This window comes from Zalophus californianus, chromosome 8 (genome assembly GCF_009762305.2).
Source record: "Zalophus californianus isolate mZalCal1 chromosome 8, mZalCal1.pri.v2, whole genome shotgun sequence".
In the NCBI taxonomy this organism is placed as follows: domain Eukaryota; kingdom Metazoa; phylum Chordata; class Mammalia; order Carnivora; family Otariidae; genus Zalophus; species Zalophus californianus.
In genome coordinates, this window is record NC_045602.1 from 11,902,276 (window position 1) to 11,916,853 (window position 14,578).

General features: G+C 40.9%; 1 protein-coding gene across 5 annotated transcripts in view; it reads right to left on the bottom strand.

Annotated features, from left to right (window-relative positions):
* Nucleotides 1-14,578, bottom strand: part of NBAS (NBAS subunit of NRZ tethering complex) — a 353,391-nt gene that overhangs the window by 21,283 nt on the left and 317,530 nt on the right. The gene's annotated exons all lie outside the window — the stretch shown is intronic.

Below are 14,578 nucleotides of genomic sequence, written 5' to 3' on the forward strand. Positions count from 1 at the left end.
CTGCACTTCTCAGGGACGGAGCAAGATGGCGGAGGAGTAGGAGACCCGGGTTTTGTGTGGTCTCAGGAATTCAGCTGAATAGGGATCAAACAATTCTGAACACCTATGAACTCAACAGGAGATCAAAGAGAAGAATAGCAACAACTCTCTGAACAGAAAAGTGACCACTTTCTGGAAGGTAGGACGTGCGGAAAAGTGAATCCGAGGCGATATTCGGGAGGATAGATGGCGGGGGAGGGAGGCCTCTGTCGGCCACTTCTGGCAAGTGATAGAGCCGCGGAGCACAAAATCGGAACGTTTAGAAGCCAGCTCCGCTGAGGGACGTCGCTCCAGTGGCTAAGCAGGGGTGGAATCCTCCCGGGACAGTGTGGTCTCAGGACCCTCGGGGTCACAGCAAGACCGGGGGTGCCTGAGTGCGGCAGAGCTCCCAGGTATCGGAGCGGGGAAGCCGGCTGCAGAGACGGAGCTGAGGCGCGGGCTCTCAGCTCGGGGTTGCCATAAACTGTGATCCGCGGCCCAGTCGGGCCACTGCTCCTCCAGCAGGGACCCAACAAGCGGCAGATCCGGGGAGACCCCCTTCCTCCTCGGGGAGGAGCAGCGTGGGAGCACACCGCAGAGATCTGCTGGGTTTGGAGACTCCACACGAGGCCGGGTGCCAGAGATAGAAACACTCAGTCACAGGCCGGGTGAGCACAGAGTGCAGCCGGAGACCGGGGAGACAGGTGTGACCGACTACTTTTCTCTGGGGGCGCACTGAGGAGCAGGGCCCCGAGTTCTCGGCCTCTGGGGCAGAGATAGGGAGGCCGCTATTTCACTCTCGTCCTCCAAAGCTGTACCAAGAGCTTGCAGGGAACAAAAGATCCCGAGGGAAAACCCAAGCAGATTACTTAGCCGGGACCAGCAAGGGCGGGGCAATTCCGCCTCCAGCAAAGACATTTGGGAACCATGGCAAAGGGCCCCTCCCCCAAAAGATCTGCAAGAACAGCCCGCCAAGACGAAGTTTAACCATCAATGAGAACGGGAGAACTCCAGCGTTAGAGGAATACCGCACATAGAATTCATGGCTTTTTTTACCATGATTGTTTAGTTTTTCAAAGTTAATTTTTTTTAATATTTTTTTTTGAATTTTTCTTTTTCCCTTTTTCAACCAACATCTTATCAATCCTTTTCAAAAAAATTTTTTTTATTTTTCATTTTTAGAGTCATATTCGATCCCTTCATAGTAGTTACCCTTATTTTTGGCATATATATATAAGTTGTTCTCTCTTTTAAATTTTGAGATACAGTTACTTCCAACAGATCAAAATATACCCTAAATCACGCAGTGTATGGCTTTGTTCTAGTTTCCTGCGTGATCACATTCTCTCCCTTTTTTCTTTCTTTTTTTAAATACTCTTCTTCCTTTTTTCAAACATCTTATCAATTCCTTTTATAAAATCTTTTATAATTTTCATCTTTACAGTCATCTTCCATCCCTTCATTGTATCAATCCTTATTTTGTACATATATAAGTCTTTCATTCTCTAAAATTTTAGGAGGCACTTTCTTCTAACAGACCAAAATAGACCCAAAATCTAGTGTGTGGCACTGATCTATGCACCAGCCTGATCATATCTGATCATATTCTGTTTTGTTTCGTTCTGTTCTATTTTTGTTTGTTTTTATCTTTTTCCTTTTGTTTTTCTTCTCTTTCTTTTTCTTTCTTTCCCTTTCTTTTCCCCTGGTTTCAGGTCCTTTCTGATTTGTTTAGAGTATACTTGCTGGGGACGTTGTTAATCTGTTAGCATTTTGTTCTCTCATTCATCTATTCTCCTCTGGACAAAATGACAAGACGAAAGAAATCACCTCAGCAAAAAGAACAAGAGGTAGTACTGTCAGCCAGGGACCTACTCAATACAGACATTAGTACGATGTCGGACCTAGAGTTGAGAATCATGATTTTAAACATACTAGCTGGGCCTGAAAAAAGAATGGAAGTTATTAGGGACACACCCTTCCTAGAGAAATAAAAGAACTAAAATCTAACCAAATCAAAATCAAAAAGGCTATTAATGAAGTGCAATCAAAAATGGGGGCACTAACTGCTAGGATACGTGAGGCAGAAGAGAGAATCAGCGATATAGAAGACCAAATGATGGAAAATAAAGAAGCTGAGAAAAAGAGAGAGAAACAACTACAAGATCACGAGGGCAGAATTCGAGAGATAAGCAATACGATAAGACGAAACAACATGAGGATAATTGGGATCCCAGAAGAAGAAGAAAGAGAGAGAGGGGCAGAAGGTATATTGGAGCATATGATAGCAGAGAACTTCCCTAATGTGAGGAAGGAAACAGGCATCAAAATCCAGGAGGCACAGAGAACCCCTCTCAAAATCAATAAAAATAGGTCAACACCCTGACATCTAATAGTAAAACTTACGAGTCTCAGAGACAAAGAGAAAATCTTGAAAACAGCTCAGGAGAAGAGATATGTAACCTGCAACGGTAGAAACATTAGATTGGCAACAGACCTATCCACAGAGAGCTGGCAGGCCAGAAAGGACTGGCATGATATATCCAGAGCACTAAACGAGAAAAATATACAGCCAACAATACTATATCCAGCTAGGTTGTCATTCAAAATAGGAGAGATCAAAAGCTTCCAGAACAAACAAAAACTAAAGGAATTTGCAAACACAAAACCAGCCCTACAAGAAATATTGAAAGGGGTCCTCTAAGCAAAGAGAGAGCCTAAAAACAGCATAAACCAGAAAGGAACACAGACAATATACAGTAATAGTCACCTTATAGGCAATACAATGGCACTAAATTCATATCTTTCAATAGTTACCCTGAATGTAAATGGGCTAAATGTCCCAATCAAAAGACAGAGGCTATCAGACTGGATTAAAAAACAAGACCCATCAAATGCTGTCTGCAAGAGACTCATTTTAGGCCCAAAGACACCCCCAGATTGAAAGTGAGGGGGTGGAAAACCATTTACCATGCTAATGGACACCAAAAGAAAGCTGGGTGGCAATCTTCATATCAGACAAATTAGATTTTAAAACAAAGACTGTAATAAGAGAAGAGGAAGGACACTATATCCTACTTAAAGGGTCTATCCAACAAGAAGATCTAACAATTGTAAATATCTATGCCCCTAACATGGGAGCAGCCAATTATATAAGGCAATTAATAACAAAAGCAAAGAAACACATTGACAACAATACAATAATACTGGGGGGCTTTAACACCCCCCTGACTGAAATGGACAGATCATCTAAGCAAAAGATCAACAAGGAAATAAAGACTTTAAATGACACACTGGACCAAATGGACTTCACAGACATATTCAGAACATTCCATCCCAAAGCAACGGAATACACATTCTTCTCTAGTGCCCATGGAACATTCTCCAGAATTGATCACATCCTAGGTCACGAATCAGGACTCAACTGGTACCAAAAGACTGGGAATATTCATGCATATTTTCAGACCACAGTGCTTTGAAACAAGAACTCAGTCACAAGAGGAAAGTCGGAAAGAACTCAAATACATGGAGGCTAAAGAGCATCCTACTAAAGAATGAATGGGTCAACCAGGAAATTAAAGAAGAATTAAAAAAATTCATGGAAACCAATGAAAATGAAAACACAACTGTTCAAAATCTTTGGGATACAGCAAAGGCAGTCCTGAAAGGAAAGCACATAGCAATACAAGCCTTTCTCAAGAAACAAGAAAGGTCTCAAATACACAACCTAACCCTACACCTAAAGGAGCTGGAGAAAGAACAGCAAATAAAGCCTAAACCCAGCAGGAGAAGAGAAATAATAAAGATCAGAGCAGAAATCAATGAAATAGAAACCAAAAGAACAGTAGAACACATCAACGAAACTAGGAGCGGGTTCTTTGAAAGAATTAACAAGATGGATAAACCCCTGGCCAGACTTATCAAAAAGAAAAGAGAAATGATACAAATCAACAAAATCATGAATGAAAGAGGAGAGATCACAACCAACACCAAAGAAATACAAACAATTATAAGAACATATTATGAGCAACTCTCTGCCAGCAAATTAGAGAACCTGGAAGAAATGGGTGCATTCCTAGAGATGTATCAACTACCACAATTGAACCAGGAAGAAATAGAAAACCTGAACAGACCTATAACCACTAAGGAAATGGAAGCAGTCATCAAAAATCTCCCAACACACAAAAGCCCAGGGCCAGATGGCTTCCCAGGGGCATTCTACCAAACATTTAAAGAAGAATTAATACCTATTCTCCTGAAACTGTTCCCAAAAATAGAAATGGAAGGAAAACTTCCAAACTTGTTTTATGAGGCCACCATTACCTTGATCCCGAAACCAGATAAAGATCCCACCAAAAAGGAGAATTACAGACCAATATCCTTGATGAACATGGATGCAAAAATTCTCTCAAAAATACTAGCCAATAGGATCCAACAGTACATTAAAAGGATTATTCACCATGACCAAGTGGGATTTATCCCTGGGCTGCAAGGTTGGTTCAACATCCGCAAATCAATCAACGTGATACAATACATTAACAAAAGAAAGAACAAGAGTCATAGGATCCTCTCAGTAGATGCAGAAAAAGCATTTGACAAAGTACAGCATCCTTTCTTGATCAAAACTCTTCAGAGTATAGGGATAGAGTGTATATACCTCAATATCATAAAAGCCATCTATGAAAAACCTACAGCAAATATCATTCTCAATGGGGAAAAGCTGAGAGCTTTCCCCCTAAAGTCAGGAACACGGCAGGGATGTCCACTATCACCACTGCTATTCACATAGTATTAGAAGTCCCAGCCACAGCAATCAGACAACAAAAAGAAATCAAAGGCATCCAAATCGGCAAAGAGGAAGTCAAACATTCACTCTTTACAGATGATATGATAGTGTATGTGGAAAACCCGAAAGACTCCACCCCAAAACTGCCAGAACTCATACAGGAATTCAGTAAAGTGGCAGGATATAAAATCAATGCACAGAAATCAGTGGCATTCCTATACACCAACAATAAGACAGAAGAGAAGGAAATTAAGGAGTCGATCCAATTTACAATTGCACCCCAAACCATAAAATACCTAGGAATAAATCTAACCAAAGAGGCAAAGGATCTGTACTCAGAAAACTATAAAATACTCATGAAAGAAATTGAAGAAGACACAAAGAAATGGAAAAATGTTCCATGCTCATGGATTGGAAGATCAAACACTGTGAAGATGTCAATGCAACCTAGAGCAATCTACACATTCAATGCAATCCCCATCAAAATACCAGCCACTTTTTTCAAAGAAATGGAACAAATAATCCTAAAATTTGTATGGAACCAGAAGAGACCCCGATAGCCAGAGAAATATTGAAAAAGAAAAGCAAAGCTGGCGCCATCACAATTCCGGACTTCCAGCTCTATTACAAAGCTGTCATCATCAAGACAGTATGGTACTGGCACAAAAACAGACACATAGATCAATGGAACAGAATCGAGAGCCCAGAAATGGACCCTCAACTCTATGGTCAACTCATCTTTGAGAAAGCAGGAAAGAATGTCCAATGGAAAAAAGACAGTCTCTTCAACAAATGGTGTTGGGAAAATTGGACAGCCACATGCAGAAGAATGAAACTGGACCATTTCCTTACACCACACACAAAAACAGACTCCAAATGGTTGAAAGACCTAAACGTGAGACAGGAGTCCATCAAAATCCTAAAGGAGAACACAGGCAGCAACCTCTTCGACCTCAGCCGCAGCAACTTCTTCCTAGAAACATCGCCAAAGGCAAGGGAAGCCAGGGCAAAAATGAACTATTGGGATTTCATCAAGATAAAAAGCTTTTGCACAGCAAAAGAAACAGTCCACAAAACCAAAAAACAACTGACAGAATGGAAGAAAATATTTGCAAATGACATATCAGATAAAGGGCTAGTATCCAAAATCGATAAAGAACTTATCAAACTCAACACCCAAAGAACAAATAATCCAATCAAGAAATGGGCATAAAGCAGCCACTCAACCAACCGAGCCACCCAGGCGCCCGATTGAGTCCCGCATCAGGCTCCCTGTTCAGCAGGGAGTCCTCTTCTCCCTCTGACCCTCCCCCTTCTCATGTTCTCTCTCTCTATCTCATTTTCTCTCTCAAATAAATAAATAAATAAATCTTAAAAAAAAAAAAAGAAATGGGCAGAAGACATGAACAGACATTTTGCCAAAGAAGACATCCAAATGGCCAAGAGACACATGAAAAAGTGCTCAATATTGCTCGGCATCAGGGAAATCCAAATCAAAACCTCAATGAGATACCACCTCACACCAGTCAGAATGCCTAAAATTAACACGTCAGGAAACGACAGATGTTGGCGGGAATGCGGAGAAAGGGGAACCCTCCTACACTGATGGTGGGAATGCAAGCTGGTGCAACCACTCTGGAAAACAGTATGGAGGTTCCTCAAACAGTTGAAGATAGAGCTACGATACGATCCAGCAATTGCACTACTGGGTATTTACCCCAAAGATACAAATGTAGGGATCCGAAGGGGTACGTGCACCCCAATGTTTATAGCAGCAATGTCCACTATAGCCAAACTGTGGAAAGAGCGAAGATGTCCATCGACAGATGAATGGATAAAGAAGAAGTGGTATATATACAGACTGGAATATTATGCAGCCATCAAAAGGAATGAGATCTTGCCATTTGCAACGACGTGGATGGAACTGGAGGGTGTTATGCTGAGTGAAATAAGTCAATCAGAGAAAGACAGGGTCATATGACCTCACTGATATGAGGAATTCTTAATCTCAGGAAACAAACTGAGGGTTGCTGGAGTGGTGGGGGGTGGGAGGTATGGGGTGGCTGGGTGATAGACATTGGGGAGGGTATGTGCTATGGTGAGTGCTGTGAATTGTGCAAGACTGTTGAATCACAGATCTGTACCTCTGAAACAAATAATGCAATATATGTTAAGAAAAAGAAGAAGAAGAAGCTAGGAGGAGGAGAAGAATGAAGGGGAGTAAATCAGAGGGGGAGACGAACCATGAGAGACGATGGACTCTGAAAAACAAACTGAGGGTTGTAGAGGGGAGGTCGGGGATGGGTTAGCCTGGTGATGGGTATTGAAGAGGGCACGTCTGCGTGGAGCACTGGGTGTTATGCACAAACAATGAATCATGGAACACTACTTCAAAAACTAATGATGTAATGTATGGTGATTAACAGAATAAAAAAAAATTTTTTTTAAAGTGCACCTGTCAGAGGATTTTCGTTGCATATCAAAATAAAGCATCCCATATCCATTTCTACCACAGAAGTAGTTCTGATCAAGTAAAGAACACGAATTTGTCCTCTCATTGTGTAACTGAATGATACATCCTTTACATCGAGGCAGTCCTGAAACAAATCATATCTCCTACATATCTGTGGATGACAGTGTTTGCTGTGTTAAATTAGAAAGCAGTTTTAAATATAAAAGTAAATCAACAGCTGGTTTTCCTGTTCCCTAGCCTTTCTTAAAACAGATTCTCTACATTTGGGTACCTAAGACTCAGATGATGACAGATACCTTCAAAGGATAATGAGAACGGATGGTTATCTAGACATTTGTTAAACTGTCTGTACAAATGCATGTTTCCAAAGCATTTAATTTTGGGCATTTGGGCTCTAATCCCAAGTAGCCACCTGAAAAAGTTATAGCACGAATTCTGCATTTCCACAGCAGTTGATACGTACTATGAAATGACTGGTAATTAGCAAGTCCTGCTCACACGATGACCCAACAGATCCTTCAAAACCTGCCTGAAAGCCCCACATCATTCTTCCATGGACTAATAACTCCAGAGCATTTTATAGTTCTTTTTTTTTTCTAAGATTTTATTTATTTGACAGAGAGAGACACAGAGAGAGAGGGAACACAAACACGGGGAGAGGGAAAGGAAGAGGGAGAAGCAGGCTCCCTGCTGAGCAGGGAGCCCAATGCAGGGCTTGATCCCAGGACCCTGGGATCATGCCTTGAGCCAAAGGCAGACACTTAAGACTGAGCCACCCAGGCGCCCCACATTTTATAGTTCTTGAAATAATTTCAGAATCCAGGAAGAGTTCATTCACCCTTACAACCGTTTTGGGTGGAGGACAGCACAGGTGTTATTACCTCCCTTTACAGATGAGGAAAACAGCCTTATCTGTCCTGGTAATGTGGCTAGCAAGTGGCAGAGCCGATACGTAATTATAATCAGATCAGGATGTTCTGAAACTAGAGGACTCAATAAGCTAGACAAGCTCTGAATTATTTAAATGGGTGGTCTAACTGGGAGTTTGGCAATATTTCCTTGCCTATTTATAAAGAAATATTTAAAACAAAAAATCTCAAACTCAAGACATCCACCTGTTTTACCCGACCTCCCACCTTCAACCCGTTCCAGGCTCAGGCGCCCCACGTCCATCACGCATGCTTCTACCTCGCGAACTCTGATCTGTTTTCTCTGCCTGGCACATTCTCTCTGCAGACATCTGTAGGGCTCATTCGCTTATTTCCTTCAAATTTCTCAAATGTCACCTCATCAGAGAATGTGCTGTGTAACAGCCCACCTCAGGTTGCATTCCCCTCCACCTTCTGTCTCTCTCACCTTGTTTTATTTTCCTTCTTAGCATGTACAAATATGTGATGTATTACATATGCTTTTGCTTATTGCCTTTCTCCTTCCATAACAATGGAAGCTCCTTGAAAACAGAGACATTCATTTGTTCACTGGTTTATCCCTGCTCCTTAAAATAATACCTGATAGACAGCAGATGCACAGTACTTACTGAGTGTTTGAACTGATGGACAAATGAATAAATGAAGATATTCCATCATTTATAAAATATTTTAGCATAGAATGGTGATATTAATTATCCATGGAGTGGCCATAACTTTTTGGCTCTTTTGTTATTGGAGATAGACGTGAGGCTTATAAGGAAGATGCCACTAGAAGGAAATCACTAAAAGAGACCCCGGGGGGGCCTATTTATTGACATTATGTCTCAACCAATAATGCCTTGTGGGTAGCTGTGTAATTTCAGCACAGCCCTGCTCTGAGTCTCATTTCCTTCATCTGATAAATGGGCTCCAAGAATCCCCAGTCTCAGAAATTCTGAGGAGGTGCCTGATGGTCAGCAATGGGGAAAAATGGGTTGGTAAATGGCTGCTCTTTTCTGAGTTAAAATCCAAATTTTTACAGTTTATTTGAAGAAAAGGTTTTGTGTTTTGAAAATATTTAAAAACAACTGAATGGTAGGTCTGTGATGTTGTGAGCAGCGTCAATACTCCACTTGCTATAATTAACTCCTGCATAATGAATAACAAGTAGTTTCTCCTTTACATGGAATATAGAGTCTACATGGGTTACTCAACGCCTACCATGAAGTGGAAGAGATTAGAAAAGAGTGATTCTTGTTTTCAGCAACCTTTGGATTTCTTTCTTTTCAAAAACTAACAGCTTGTCAATTTTCAGGACATGAAGTGTATCCTAAGGGAGAGAAAGATCTTTAAAAAAATTATCAATTAAACCTTTATATGTTTTTATATTAGTGTGCCAGTAATAGTTTCCATTTTTAAAATGTGTTTGGCAAGGAGTTTCCCTGTATAACACCTTCTTCATGTGTACATAGACTTTTTAAAAGTATGTTTTTGTTGGGAAACATCTTCTTCTGAAAATTCATTAACCACTTCAATTATTAGTAACTTACTTTTCAGAGCACTGACCTCAGATTTAAAATAGAAATGTGAAAAATATAGCAATTTACACAATTACCCATTTTGGGTAGGCACACTTGTATGTTCCCCCTCACATCATAAAGGGTTTCAAGTGTTTAAGTTGTTCAGCTCTTAGGAAGGTAATTTTAAATTCTCTACCACTGTAGCTGCAAAAGCCTTACCTCACATGGGAGAAGAAAATGGGCCTGAAGATGGACTTGAATAGGTGTTTTTTTTAACACTTGAGAAAGAATATGCTTCGCTGGTAATCATTACATACTTTGATATACAGGTGCTAATCTAGGATTTGTGTCTACATATTAAAATATCTAAATTTATCTAAATTCACCAAGATAATATAAACTTATCCTGTTCTTCATATCCCATAAGGTTTTAAAAATAATTTCAGGTAACCAAAACTCAAAATGAATTTCTGCATGAAGAAAAAACAAACATATGCAAAGGACTTCCAGCCTGAACAAAATGGTTCTGACCCTATTTTTCCCTACTCCTCCCTGCTAAGTACAACTATAAACTTTGGAAATAACGAAAGAGACAACCAACAAACTCCTAAAGGTAGGGGGAAGAAAAAAGCTAACTAGCTTGGGACCCCAGGCCTGGAGGCACAACACGTGCACGGTCTGGTATCCCCTCACCCAATGCAAGGAGGATACTTAGACTCAGTATTTTCTGACTCCTGACCAAAAAATACAAGACAGTCCAGATAAGGTCATCTCTCATCAAGCTCCAGAAGGAAGGGAGAAAGAAGGTAGAGTTTAAAGAGTGTTTTAAGAAATAACATTTTAAAGCTTCCCAAATTTGGTGGAAGATATTAATCTACAGATTCAAGAAGCTGAGCTAACCCCAAACAGGGTAAACACAAAGAAATCTATGCCCAGACACATCATAATTAAACTCTTGAAAACTAAAGACAAAGAAAAAAAAAATCTTGAAAGAGGCCAGAAAGAGAACAATACATTCCCTATAGAGAGAACAATGATTTTAGTAACAGGGCATTGCTTATCTGAAACCACAGAGGCCAGAAAAAAGTAGCACAATATTTTTCAAGTGTTAAAAGAACTGTCAACTATAAATTCTATATACAGTAAAACTATCCTTTAGGATAAAAAGGGGAAATGAAAACATTCTCAGGTAAGGAAAACTAAAAGAATCTGTCACAAACAGTCCTCGTCTTAAAGACTGGCTAAATAAACTTCTTCAAAGAGAAAGGACATGGGTTTTGGCCCAATATATTTTCATATCACAACTAGTAATGCTACTCATTCATGGCTACAAAAATCAATCTTGAGTTGAAGAAAATCACAATGTTATAAATCTGACAAATTATCTGCAAAAAAATTAAAGAGGGAAGTGTTGTTCTGAGTCAATAAAAGTGAAAGCAATAGGTCTCAGAGGCCTACAGAAGTTGCAGGAGAAACAGATCGATATTAATATCATGGCATTTAAATTCCCTAAAATTATCTGAAAACAATGTGCAGAATGAACCTGAATGCAGACCTAGGAAAGAATCAGATTTTCTCTTTTCCAGAAAGTAGCACAGTTCTTATTAAAATATGTACTGCCGGCATCTAAATACGCTTCAAGGCAAGTGTGAGGAGTACGGAGAACTGAACTATGTGCCTCAACAGCTACAAGACGAAATGACCATAGAACATAGTTTAGCATCGAGGAAAAACAAACTGTAGGTGGCTAGCAAATGCTTCAACATACCTCACTAAGGAGACTGTAAAATAATGATAAAGGGCAATTTGATTAAACATGCAGCTTTCAAAATAGTGCTGATAAAGTCAAAGTAACATGGAAAGACTTTATGCTTTGGAGACATTACTGGACCTTTCTGAGGCCTAACTGCCTCTTCTGTAAGATGAAGATAATGCATATTATATGATAGTTGTGATTATTAAATAAGATAATGTAATTAAGATAGCTAGTAAAGTGACTGGCAGATGGTAGGACATAATAAATGACAGGTATTATTTACATTACAGCTACATATAAAAAACCAGAGCTGGATGTGTGCTGTGATTTCTTCTAATAAGAATTAGCTCTAGCGGTTCGCTGTGAATTGTGTAAGACTGTTGAATCACAGATCTGAAACAAATAATGCAACATATTTTAAGAAAAAAGAAAAAGAAGAAGATAACAGGAGAGGAAGAAAAGGGGAGTATGTCAGAGGGGGAGACGAACCATGAGAGACGATGGACTCTGAGAAACAAACTGAGGGTTCTACAGGGGAGGGGGGTGGGGGGATGGGTTAGCCTGGTGATGGGTATTGAGGAGGGCACGTTCAGCATGGAGCACTGGGTGTTATGAACAAACAATGAATCATGGAACATTGCACCAAAAACTAATGATGTAATATATGGTGATTAACATAACAATAAAAAAATTAAAAAAAAAAAAAAGAATTAGCTCTATACATTGGGGAGGGTATGTGCTATGGTGAGCGCTGTGAATTGTGTAAGACTGATTCAACAGACCTGTACCTCTGAAACAAATAATACACTGTATGTTAAAAAGAAAGAGAAAAGAAGAAGAAGAAAGGAAGAAGAAGAAAGAAGAAGAAGAAGAAGAAGAAGGAAGAAGGAAGAAGGAAGGAAGAAGAAGGAAGAAGGAAGAAGGAAGAAGGAAGAAAGAAGAAAGAAGAAAGAAGAAAGAAGAAAGAAGAAAGAAGAAAGAAGAAAGAAGAAAGAAGAAAGAAGAAGAAGAAGAAGAAGAAGAAGATAGCAGGAAGGGAAAAATGAAGGGGGGGAAATCGGAGGGGGAGACGAACCATGAGAGACTATGGACTCTGAGAAACAAACTGAGGGTTCTAGAGGGGAGGGGGTGGGGGGATGGGTTAGCCTGGTGATGGGTATTAAAGAGGGTACGTACTGCATGCAGCACTCGGTGTTATACGCAGAAAATGAATCGTGGAAAACTACATCAAAAACTAATGATGTAATATATGGTGATTAACATAATAAAATTAAAAAAAAATTAGCTCTATAGATTAGACAGGACAGAAAAAGAATACAAAGTAATGTGGCTGTGGGGCCCCTGGGTGGCTCAGCCATTAAGCGTCTGCCTTTGGCTCAGGTCATGATCCCGGGGTCCTGGGATTGAGCCCCGCATCGGGCTCCCTGCTCCGCGGGAAGCCTGCTTCTCCCTCTCCCACTCCCCCTACTTGTGTTCCCTCTCTCACTGTGTCTCTCTCTCTATATATCTAAATAAAATCTTTAAAAAAATAAGTTAATTAAAAAAAGAGTAATGTGGCTGTTTTAGGATAATGGAGTCATGGGTTAATGTACATCTCTTGTTAAAGTCTTATTTGTACAATACAGGATTTGGAATGGCTCCATTGCATGCCTTCTAGAGATGAGTGAAAATAATCAGTCATTTCTCATGAGTTTTTCTTCTAAGTTTTGTTTGATTCTACCCTTTTCTCCAGTGGAAGAAAAAGTAATATATGTCTCTGTCTCCTTCCCAGTGAGCGGGGGTGGGGGGGGGTGGGGGGGTGAAAAGGTCCAATAGTCTACAGGCACCCTACAATTAGTGACGAGTCCACGCAGACACCTCTAACTAAACATCATAGGATTTTAAAGGGCAAAATTCAAATGTGACTCAAACATAAAGATATCTCTTTCCCTTTTGTCTCTGAAAGCGATGCTTCTGTCCTCACTGAATTCGGTGACTTTAGCTCTTGCTGTAAGTCAATTTTTTAAGTAGCTGCAGCCTCCTTATCAGACAGAGAGTTGCTGTCCTTGAAAAAGTGGACCGAGTCACCTCTCCTCCAATGGAAACAGCTTTAACCAGAAATTTCTCTGTGGCCGCGGAGCGTGAACACGGCTACCCTAAACTGAGCCTTCCTCCTGAAATCCGCATCTTCCCAGAGGCACCGACAACGTGGCTTATTTTACCTTCAGGTGTTCGTGAATATGAAATAGATATTAATGCACATAAACATACTTCATGAATAGGAAACAATTACCACCACGTAGAGGATTATCCTCTGTGGTAATATTAATCACCACATTCCTACCTTCCATAGGAGTTGATAAGCTGTTACACTGCCTCTATGATTTATGCGATTTTGGGGGTAAATCTGAAATTCTTTCCAAACAAAAAGTTAAAGGATAAAACAGAGAAGTCACCCCCAGCTACCTCACAGCCTCCCCACTCTCCAACATCCAAATGCTCAGACGCTGCCTGCCTCTTCTCCTGCTGCCTGAAAGTTGTCTCTAACCCTCAGAAGGAACGATGAGACAGCACTGCCATAGGAGAGGTGAGGAGCACAACTAGGGCGGCCGCTGAGGTTCTCACGCCTCTGGGGCGCGAGGCCCTGGATGTGATTCTTCCGCTACGAACAGAGCCCAGGTGGGTCCTGAGCTGGCCTGACCCCGGGAGGAGGGCCCTGGGTGGAGGAAGCAGCCCCATCCAGGGACATATACTAAAGCCAAGTGTGCGGCCTAGGAAGAGGTCACTGTGACCTAGGACATATATAAGGCTATGAAGAAAGTCTGCCCAGTGAAGGGGGGTAAGCAGAGCCTATCTTACCACACAGCCCCCGCCCCCCAAAAGTGTTGTTTAGATGTAAAACACAGCCCTGAACTTAGTGTCTTTCTCCACAAAACCAGTTTGTCCTCTGCTCTTTCCTAGTGCCATTTCGTCCTCAGGCAACCTAGGTAAACATCAGAGGGACCCCAAACATGTTTCTTGTCCCCCCATGTCTAAGCAGTTCCCCAGGCCCCTGGTGGTAACCCCTTCAGCTTTCTTTACCCCCCTCTATCTTCACAGCTGGTACCAAGTTCAAGGCCAAATTCAGGCCACTTGACCACT